Source organism: Octopus bimaculoides, chromosome 4 (genome assembly GCF_046866305.1).
Source record: "Octopus bimaculoides isolate indiv1 chromosome 4, ASM4686630v1, whole genome shotgun sequence".
NCBI classification, from domain to species: domain Eukaryota; kingdom Metazoa; phylum Mollusca; class Cephalopoda; order Octopoda; family Octopodidae; genus Octopus; species Octopus bimaculoides.
The window spans coordinates 125,797,595-125,810,094 of NC_142931.1; positions in this window are offsets into that span (position 1 = coordinate 125,797,595).

The following is a 12,500-nucleotide window of genomic DNA, read 5'->3' on the forward strand; positions in this document are numbered from 1 at the left end:
AAGAAGAAGAAGAAGAAGAAGAAAAAGAAGAAGAAGAAGAAGAAGAAGAAAAAGAAGAAGAAGAAGAAGAAGAAGAATGCAGAACTTCGAAGGGTTTAAAAGCAAATTAGGTGTGAATTGAACTCGGGATATAAAGAACCAGAATGATTATCTTAAAGTAACCCAAAAGACGTTCTAAAGATTCTAGCAATTCACATCTGTAGTATTTTATATTATAGACAACGAAAGGACGAAAAGTAATGAAGCTTCGTAATGCTTCCTTCCACTATGCGCACAAGGCAACAGATTTCGATTAAAAACTAGAGACAATAAAATCACCCCCAATACTTGTTCGCTAATAGAGTTAATCAACAGGCGATAACTGTAAAGCAATGCAGACGACAGTAAGAATCATAAAATGATATTTTGTGAGACGACAATTTATTGTACTGCTAAGTCATCAGTTCTAATAAGCAAGATACTCACAGACGTTTCAGTACGGTATTCAGGTCAATTTTCCAAATCAAAATGACTGACAATTCAAGTTTCTATTGTTCTACGTAAGGTCATTCATGGAACTAAGTCACAAGAATTGTGAATTCTTCTGAACGGTGAGAATCTACAGAAACATTGCATTTTCCTTGAAGTTCGACTGACACACACATACACATAGACTAAATCAATACGCATACAGTACCACACACACTCACACACGCACATACATTTGAATATCATATATATATATATATATATATATATATATATATATATATATACATACACACATACAAATATATTCTTGGAATGTATTTTGGCAGGGCTGGGAAATTTTCTCACGTAATTATAAAGTTGCTATTGTTTGGCAAATGATTCGATGTTTTGAGGTATATATGTGTATAGAAATATATATCCTCACACAGGCCTAACTTATATAGGCATGCATATATGTATGTATGCTCATATATATATATATATATATATATATAGAGAGAGAGAGAGAGAGAGAGAGAGAGTTATTAATATTTCTAAGTCTCTCTAAAGGAGACTACGGCAGCGGTACTGGAAATTAATAGTTATCGCCAAGCCAACATGGCAGTCCCAAAATTAGGACGAAAGCTGCCGTGAATTAGCTCCAAGAAGCCATCGCCTCTAGCCAGCTATGTGACACACGAAACCTGTGTCCTTTATAACCTTCGAACAGGGGAGGTCAGCAGTGTCCCCCTGCTGATTTGGCATCTGCAGACTAGTTTCAGGGTGTTGCCCCTTGTCAATGCAGAGCAGCCAAGCCCCAGCCAGGCGGCGCTGCTGACTATCTGTTCGAAGGTTATTTATCTAATTTCAGTGGAATCTATCCACTGGTTTTCAGAAATAGAGTTATTAATATTTCTAAGTCTCTCTAAAGGAGACTACGGCAGGGGGACACTGCTGACCTCCCCTGTTCGAAGGTTATAAAGGACACAGGTTTCGTGTGTCACATAGCTAGCTAGAGGCGATGCCTTCTTGGAGCTAATTCACGGCAGCTTTCGTCCTAATTTTGGGACTGCCATGTTGGCTTAGCGATAACTATTAATTTCCAGTACCGCTGCCGTAGTCTCCTTTAGAGAGACTTAGAAATATTAATAACTCTATTTCTGAAAACCAGTGGATAGATTCCACTGAAATTAGATAAATAACCTTCGAACAGATAGTCAGCAGCGCCGCCTGGCTGGGGCTTGGCTGCTCTGCATTGACAAGGGACAACACCCTGAAACTAGTCTGCAGATGCCAAACCAGCAGGGGGACACTGCTGACCTCCCTTGTTCGAAGGTTATAAAGGACACAGGTTTCGTGTGTCACATAGCTAGCTAGAGGCGATGGCTTCTTGGAGCTAATTCACGGCAGCTTTCGTCCTAATTTTGGGACTGCCATGTTGGCTTGGCGATAACTATTAATATATATATATATATATATATATATATATAAAGTGTAGTATATTGCCACTTAAGTGTGGCTGACCCCTAGGGGTGGATGTTACTGTTGCTTTTATATATATATATATATATATATATATATATATATATATATATATATATAAATAATACAAAGAATATATATGCATGTATACACACATATATGTACACACTTACATCTACAAGTGTATATAGATGCATATCAGGGTACAGGACGTTAGAAAAATGAACTACAGACAACAGAACGAACACATAGGAAAACAGATAGCCACTTGGAATTATTCCTTCATCAGCCGCGTCTATTCTAACTAGGCGTTTCGAAGATAAGGCAGATTGCACTCTAGAATAGTCTCTTCCTGAGTAGTGGATCGACCCACTAAACAGAGGATTCCAAGGTGGCAAACACAAACCAAGACAGGAAAAAATAGACAGTAAAAACAACATTAAAAAGCCGTAGGGCCAAACGCGAAACTGATATTGAACGCTAGTGATTTGACGAAGCTGGACAGAGAAAAACAGTTCGTCTCGCCTTCATAGTGGCTGGAGTGAAAAAGAGAGAGTTGACCACAGGTCACATGTGAGCAGAGAGGATGGTAGAGGGAGGAAGTGGAACAAGGAGGAAGAGAGAGATGTGTATAGCAGTGAAGTAGAAGCCAGGACAACAGAAGGAAGCAGAGCGAGAGGAGGAGAGTGGTGATGTTCATGATGGTGGTCGTGATGGTAGTGGTGGTGGTGGCGGTGGTGGTGGTAGTTTTGGTGACAGGGGGTGATGGCGGCGGTAGTGGTGGAGGTTTGAGGACGGATATCGATAACGACGACAGCGATGATGATTTCCCCGACGACGACAACAACAACGACAACGACGACGATAACATTGTTTTGTTACACCAATGGTGTGACGGTAGCATTTATTTATTTATTTATTTATTTATTTATAATTTTGACTTTGATGGGGTTTTCTTGTTTAAAACATGGCTGCGAAGGGAAAGGATAATGATGATCGTAATGATGATAATGGTAACACTAGAGTGCGATTGTGATGGCGATGGTGGTGATGATGGCTATGATGATGATGATGATGATGATGATGATGATGATGATGATGATGATGATGATGATGATGATGGTGGTGGTGGTGGTGGTGGTGGTGGTGAGGATGATGATGATGATGATGATGGTGATGATGATGATGATGATGATGATGATGATGGTGGTGGTGGTGGTGGTGGTGATGAGGATGATGATGATGATGATGATGATGATGGTGGTGGTGGTGGTGGTGGTGGTGGTGGTGATGATGATGATGATGATGATGATGATGGTGGTGGTGGTGGTGGTGGTGGTGATGATGATGAGGATGATGATGATGATGATGATGATGGTGGTGGTGGTGATGATGAGGATGGTGATGATGATGATGATGATGATGATGATTATGATGATGATAATGATGATGATGATGGTGGTGGTGAGGGGGGTACGCTGCTAAGAATTAACGATAGAGACAACTCCCTTTTACCCTAGCAGACACACCAACGTTGTACGTAGCACCTTATCGCCGCCATCTTTCGCTGCCTCCAAACGAATCGACATATCCACTGTCACCCAAGCACTGGAAAGATAACATTCCTCCACAAACTTCCCCGCCCCAAGAAAACTCATTTCTTCTTCTTCTTCTTCTTCTTCTTCTTCTTCTTCTTCTTCGTTATCATCATCATCATCATCATCATCATCCTCGTCGTCGCTCTCAGCATCTTCACCATTGTTGTAACTAAAATTCATTTTCTGACATAAAATGTTCTGTGTCTCTGTTTTCACTAATTTCTCACCGAATTTCACTTAGCGGACGCAAACGAATCATCATTTATAGGGAAAAACTGTGTGTGTACTTGTGCACTCACACGAACACACAGAGACACACATGCACACACATTATATACGAATATAAATACATCTATGCATACACAAATGTCTCTATCTATCTATCTATCTATCTATCTATCTATCTATCTATCTATCTATCTATCTATCTAGGTGTCTCTCTGTCTGTCTGTTTGCCTGCCTGTCTATCCCGTTCTCTCCCTCTATATGTGTGTGCGTATGTGTGTGTGTGTGTGTGTATATGTATATATATATATATATATATATATATATATATATATATATATATATATGCATACATACATACATACATAGAAATGTCTACACAAATACATATACATTCTCATATACACACATAAACGCAAGTATATATACATTATATACATACATAGAGGTGTATATATGCATGTGTGTGTGCGTGTGTGTGTATGAATGCATATATATGTGTATATCTGTGAATATGTATGTATATGTGTTTGTGTGCGTGCGTATGTGTGTGTGTACATATGTATGTATGTATGTATGTATGTATGTATGTATGTATGTATGCATGTATGGATGTGTATAAATGTGTTTGGCTGAATGACTGTGTGGCTGTCAGATTGTATGATGTCTGACTACATATCTATTTTTCAGTCTTTTATCTCCGCATTTCATCTTTCTAGTTATTGGTAGCCCTATACATATGTCAGAACCTGTAGACACATACTTATTCATATATGTAACTTAATGTGTAGAATCATATATGTTTCTTTCTCAATGTGTGTGCCTATGTAGTTGTGTGGTTGTGTGCGTGCAGTACATACATACATACATACATACATACATACATATATACATATATATATATATATATATATATATATATATATATATATATATATATATATATATATATATATATATATATATATATATATATAAATAGATAAATAAGTGCGCGCTTTTAAAGCCTAGCCAGGCTCATGGGCCCGGTTTCCCAATCGCAGCGTTACTCATTTTTGCTAGCTGAGTGGACTGGAGCAACGTGAAATGAAGTGTTTTGCTCAAGAACACAACGCGTCGCCCGGTCCAGGAATCGAAACCACAATCTTACGATTATGATGTTGACACCCTAACCACTAATCCACGCGTCTCCGCAGATAGATAGATAGATAGATAGATAGATAGATAGATAGATAGATAGATAGCTCTTTATCAACATTTAGAAAAGTTTGACAGTGAGTCCACTAGACTGTCTTATGTAGGTGAGCAAGCCCAATATCTAAATAAATATGTGCTCTTCTACAAAATATTGTGTATTCCTTTAGTTTAATGTGAGAATGCTTTTATATACAACTTGACATAAAAACAAACATTTATATATAATTATTTTCTTATTTTTCACGTTACAGATATGGCGGACAATTTGAATTCCGTTGAAAAGCTCTTGCACTGTTTAGAGGATCTGGATTGTCCCCATGTTTTTGGGGTTGATCTGGATTGGATCGTAAACCAGTTCGTTGACTCTAAGGATGACCAAGATTATTGAATAGCTTCTGTGCATGATTGAACCAACGATGCTGTTTCCCACCGACACGACAGCGGAAGATATGTGAACGCTGCTTTTGTCCTTCGTCATCTGTGGATCTGATATTTATATATAGACACACACAGACACATATACACATATTCAGAAACACATATACGCGCACACACATACAAACACAGAGGGAGGGAGCGAGAAAGAGAGAGAGGGGGAGAAACCCAGAAATATTTGTATAACTAGAGAATGGTAGATATGGCAGTACGGAGAGGGAGAAAGTGAGGCAGGTAAAGATATGGATTAAGTGAGAGAGAGGGGGAGAGAGAAATGGAGAGAGATATAGGGAGAGAGAGTGAGTGAGACAGGGAAAGATATGGATTAAGTGAGAGAGAGAGAGAGAGAGAGAAAGAGAGAGAGAAAGGGAGACAGAGATGGAGAGATAGAAAGAAAGGGAGAGAGCATGAGTGAGACAGGGAAAGATATAGACTAAGTGTGAGAGAGAGAGAAAGGGAGAGAGAGGGAGAGAGAGAGAAAGAAAGGGAGAGAGAGGGAGAGAGAGAGAAAGAAAGGGAGAGAGATTGAGTGAGATAGGGAAAGATACGGACTAAGTGAGAGAGAGGGAGAGAGAGAGAGAGAGAGCAAGTCCGAAAGAGTGAAATTGATGCGTGAGATGATATCTTCGATTTAATGCCTGAGCTCTGCATGTACAAATAAATATATAAACAAATAAATAGAACTGAGTATGAATGTCTTCCCGTCACCTTCCAGCTGGAGCAAGTGACACTGCATTGCGCATAATCTGCATTGAATAGTTCTACGAATATACTGAAGTTGTCATTTGAAGTGTATAATAGAGGTAACTGAAGAGAATTGGAGGTCGGAAAGGGTTGTCTTTGAATAAATGACTAGACACACACACGCGCGCACAAACACACATGTACGTACATAGATACATATGTATATATATGAAATATATATATATATATATATATATATATATATATATATATATATATATATATATATATATATATATATATATATGTATATAGATGGAAAATATCTAATCCTTAGCGAATTCGCAGATGCCTGAAACGTATCCATTAGAACAAATTTCTAATTGCCGTCACGCAAACAATACTTTCTTATCACAAAAGAGCCACCGAAGATTTCTGCATATAAACGTTCAGAAAATAGAAAATTCTCAGGCCTCCATCTTGCACACAAGCTAAACCATGAGTCATGAATATATCTACTCATGCTGAAAAACATAAATCAAGTTAGGTACCTGTTTCAACAGTCAGCCGCATCTGTGGTATTACCAAGTACAGAAATATGAAACTATGAATAACTAAATACCTATGCATATTTCTATACATTAAATATTTACTCTACTAAAGGCATTGATTTTGTTTTTACTCAGTTCATAGAATAAATGTGCATGTAATAACACTTACAAAGATACTACTACATAATTATGTACACGTGGATATATGCCTGTGCTTGGGGGGCGTATAGCATGGAAATTAAAAGAAGTATATGGAGCTATTTCGAAGATTTTTATCTAACATCTACGAGGTGTTGTATTACGAAATGAAATTCCTAAATCTGTGAAATGATGAATTTGTGTTCAAGGTAGTTTGGTTGATATTGCAAGATAAATATTTGACTGTCTAAATATAATCCTTTGAATTCGTTAAGGCTAGTGGTAGCGGTCTGTGTTTATAAAGAAAAATAGTGTAACTTATATTACCGTTCATCATAGCGTTAGTATGCTTAGGTTGAATGTGATTTGGAGCTGTATCTCTGCAGTTTAATACCATTTATATATGATCAGTAAAAAGACTTGAAGTATAATTTAAAAACATCACTTAATATTGATTAAATAAGTTAATCTTCTTGTGGTTGTTGTTGTTCTTTATCTCTATGATCATTAATAATTGAACAGATTCACAATCAATGACATGCTGGCCGTGACTACCTAGATTTTTTTCCTTTTTTTTTTTAGGTAGTTCATCTCAGTTTATATAAAATGTTAAAATGTTGAAGTTTGATTTGAGAGAGATTTGGCTTGTGTTTCTAGGAGCTCGTGTGACCACACGAAGGCGCCTTAGCTGGCTTGTATATAAAGCTAAGGTGAACAAATATTTTCAGCCTTCTACTAATATAATTTCGTGAAAGCAAGCTCATTGTTTTCAAGTTAACTATTTCGACTTCGTTTGTATTATTCAGTATAGTGAGGTGACAGAAGACTTCCAGTATTTCTTACCATTATTCAAAATCCATCTAAGTTCGAATCCCACCAAGCTCAACTTTGTGTTTCATCCTTTCAAGGTCGATAACATAATGTACCAGTTAAGTACCAGAGTTGATTGTACCTTCTCAGAACCTCACCCTCAAAACTGTTGGCTTTGTGCCTAAATCAGAAACAATTATTCAATATGAGACTTCTCTAAGACAAGGTCACACTTTTGCGAATGTTAGAGCATCATGCTTTCTGATACTCATAACTCTAAAGTTGCTTTAGTGCAAGGATAATTATATCTTTTATATAATGTCTGTTGTGTTATGCTTACGGTTTTGGTGGGTAAGTAAGCACACTTATTTCGAAGGTATTTTACCTCTGACTACTATTCCAATCTGTTCTTATGCATTGTACAACTAAAGCTGCACGACGAGATTTACTTTTAAAAAGGGCAGAGTGCAAGCTGAGATTTGCCATTTCAAGCAGGTAGAACGGTTATACAGAACGGTCGTTACATTGACTCGAGGACCTCGATTGTGTTCTTGAAGCGATATTATTCGTCGCCGCACAGAGTGTAAACATTATAGAATTATGAAGTGACCACACCTGCTCAACGTTCAAGACATAGGCATAGGCCATGTCAGCGCATAAGCCATGACACACCGAACCGTACAAAGAGTATTGACGGCAGCTGGATCAGTAGATATACGTCTATTACTCAAGAACCCAAAGAGCAGGCTCTCATTTATAACATATCACTGCCACAGTTCTTTCATTAATTGTTAAAAGTACTTTTGATAACGTCGTACAAATCAGCATTGTTGTTATCAGTTGTAGCATTTTCGTTCATGTCATGCAAGTTTGCATTTTCGGATGTCAAATTGTAATTTGATTGACTGCGATTGTGAGTGTACCATTCTTTTGTCAATGTTTTTCTGTTTAAACCTTTTCTTTGATACTCGCTTTATAAATTTTATTTACTTGTTTTCCAGGCTCTTATGTTTTGGCGGGAATGGGCGTATCGGATATTATTTCCTTTCTTTTTAGTATCTCTTCCTACTCTTCAGTAAACAAAAGAAATTTTTTCATAAGAAATCTAACGATTAAAAGACATGCCTTTTTGTTTATTCCAGTTATTGCGATAGACATCCATATTTTATGATGCTTCTTGTTTGTAAAATAATTCAAAAAAGAAAATATTTTCATCTAGTAATACTTGTTACTAATCTAATTTCCTCGCAACGTCTGTTCACTCAAAATCACAGGAATAATAATAATAATAATAATAATAATAATAATAATAATAATGATAATAATAATAATGATGATAATGATGATGATGATGATTATAATAATAACCCTACGCAAAACACTTTCAATACAGTGAAGATAAGAGCACCACAATAAATCACAACACATACCCAAGGCACATAGAGCTGTGCTCGGTAGTGCAGTGAAAGCACGCGATAAAAAGAAGACTTCTGAATAATAATAACGTCTTAAATAATAGTAAAATCAAGAAATGGTTCTCTTGGCTTTTGATTTTAACTGATTGGAAGTGTTATCATGCTAATGTTTTGTATCGGTGTAAAGCATGAGCTACAGCAAATATTCTGCTCAATACCACAGATTTGCTTGTCAGTTGTTTGGACCATAACCAGTTGAGCATGTCCCTCAGTGGCTGACGATATGTGCATTTCTGATGACGAACAGAAGTAATGGGTGAGTATCATAGCCATGTGTTGAGAGGAATTCTTTGGGGTTTGAATAATTCACCTCTGGAAACATGGGTGTTTCATTCATCATTCATAAACAAACCTTATTCAGAGGCCTTTTGAGCAGGACGGGCTGCTAAGCCTGAAGAAAATTCTAACTCGGTCCCACCTGCAATATCATGTGCTGTTTGTCTTGATATGAGATCACCATATCGCGTACATATGGTTGTGATGCATGAGCCTGGTGTGCTCTTATCAAACGGGTAGTCATGACGGGTATATTGGGCTTCGTATATTTTACCCCACTGTCACTTTGATGGCACGCGCTGCTCTCTTACTCACTCAGTAATAATAATAATAATAATAATAATAATAATAATAATAATAATAATAATAATAATAATAATAATAATAATAATAATAATAATAATAATATCCTACGTAAAATACTGTCTATGTGATCTCAAATTTTAAAGCAAACACATAATTTTCTTATGGTTTCTTAAACATTCACTTGAACAAAACTGTACAAATCCAAATGTATGGTACTCTAGGCATAACACCTACATGAACTTCTAACTTGTTGTCTCTTGAGGTCTCTGGGTGAGACTTGGATCCAACTTGTACAAATGCAAAACAAAAGTCAAACATAAAATAATAATAATAATAAAAGATGTTGTTTTTAATTTAGACACCAAGTGAAAAGTTTTGAGTAAGGAGATTAGCCGATGCTGTCCACCCAAGTATTTATTTCATTGAGCCCCGAAAAGATAAAAAGTAAAGTTGACTTCAACGAAATGTGAACCTAGAATTTAAAAGAGCAGGAATAAATGATGTTAGACATTTTTCCGATGCATAATCACAACGTTATAATACATATGCGTGGACTCCGATCTATTTTTAGTTGATATTTGAATACTAGTTATCGACGAGAACAATACTTAATTTTATAGATATCGAAAGGATGAAAATTAAAAAAATTGGCACCAGCGGAATTTGAACGTAGAACTTAAAGGAAATGCTCTTAATGTCGCAAGTTTAGCAACAGCCATTCTGCTGATTATCACAATATATAATAATAGTGATAATTACTAATCAAGGCATAAGACACATATCTATCTAAGGGCTGATGCGTAGTCGATTAAACCGTCCTTATACCTGAGTGGTGAATATTTTATCGACCCCCGGAAAGATGAAAGCTAAAGTCAATCGCAAAGGGATTTGAACTCAGCGCCTAACAAGTCGTTACTGAATACCACAAGGTAATTTTTTTCACGCTTTAAGGATTTTGCCACCCACTATTCTGATAAAATTTTTGCTTATAGCTGTTCTCTTTCCGTGTATTGTAATGTTGTGTAATGTTGTAATGTCGTGTATGTAGGTTGTACGACGTGCATTCCAGAAGTTTTGAGACTTTATTCGGAAGAGACATTTATATCTGTCCTAAATACTTGCAATTTTACTATATTGTTACTATGCATGTAATAAACTGACCTGCCAACTTCTGTTATTCCAGACAAGAGGAAACGGCTGTAACAACATTTTGAACGCATTTTGAACTTAACACTAGTTGTCACGGCTGACTAGTTTGCAAAATGTAAACTAGTCGTTTGGGTCGTTTGAAAGCTCGCTATGCAATACAGTTTTGTGTTAAACTAGGCAAAACTGCTACAGAAACTTATGAAATGTTCCACACTGCTAATGGATTAACTTTTTCACTGGGACAAGAGGTTCAAGTTCGGTAGAGAGAAGCTGAAAGACAACGAGATGTGTGGGAGGGAGCAGGATATCATTACGTAAGAACTGGTTGAGAAAATTCACTATTTCCTACATGAAGATCTTCGTGTGTCTACAATGACAATAAGCAAACAATTTGGAATTGTTGTAGCAATAGTATACAGAATTATTCATGAAGATTTGAAATATGCGCAAAGTCTCTGCATAACTTGTTCCTAAGTGCGCAGTATTGAGCATCCTGGTAACCCACTGCTTAACGGAGATGGACATCAAAACTATCCCTCACCCCCAACCCCCTTACAGTCCAGCCTTTTGCTCCCTTTGACTTTTGGTTGTTCTTCAAGCTGAAGGAGACCCTCAGGGCAGCTGTTTTAAAGAGATTGAGAATTTGGAGGTTGTAACAAGTGTCCTGGACATCAGCACTTTGGAGGCCTTCAAGAAGATCCTGGAGCGTTGCAATGAATACATTATAGTCAAAGGATCCTACTTCGAACTAGATTAGAGATTTTGTACTTCTTTGAAATTAATAAATGTCTCTTCTGAAAAATTCTCAAAAATTCTGGAATACACCTTGTCCCAATTTGATTATGTTTCCAGTTGACGCAACGAGAAAATCTCTCGAGTCAACAAATTAAACGCTACGTGGTCGCTAAACCTACTAGAAATATCAATCAAATTCCCTCCAAATCATACGCTATCGTGGTAAAAAGGAAAAAAAAAGGTAATGCTTAAAGCTACGTTAGACACTGCTGTATTAAAGACGTTATGTGTGGCATAAAAAGAAAATAACTATCAGAGTGTTTCAGCCGAGAACGCTCTTGATCATGAAAAAAATAAAAGAAGAAAAACAGTGAGATGTTCATTGGTCACAAGTTAATGCTGAGTCGAAGTTGAGAATAAACAGCACAAACAAGAAGGTAATTTTTAAACGTTGCATGACTGTAAGTTATATAATGCATGTACTTCGTTGCTGTAATGCCGTTTCTACCTTCATTATGCCATTGTTATGGTATGCTCGGTATTAATGCGATAAAAAAGTATCAGATTCTATTCTAACAACCAGAGCAATAAAACATACAGGCCTGTTATATTCCGGGCCAAAAATTCTGATACCATTCTTTAAATAAAAGCCAGCTACAAATCGAGGAACCGTATCCAAGAATTTTACAGTTCTGTCTCAGACTTACGAAACTGACACTGAGAATGTTCACCCTTACATGTCTTGGGGGGGGGGGGGTTAGACCGACGTATGTAGAAAAACTGAACAATGCTGGTGTGGTGGGACTGGTGAGAAAGAAATGTTTAGTGTAAAGTCAATAAAGGCGGGAAACCGCAATTATTCACCTTAATAATATTATTTCCCATTTAAACGGACAGGAAGCTAGAAAATAATAGAAGGCAAAGTCAGCCTTGGTGGAATTTGAACACAGAACGTAAGACAGACGAAATACCGCTAAGCAATTTCGCCC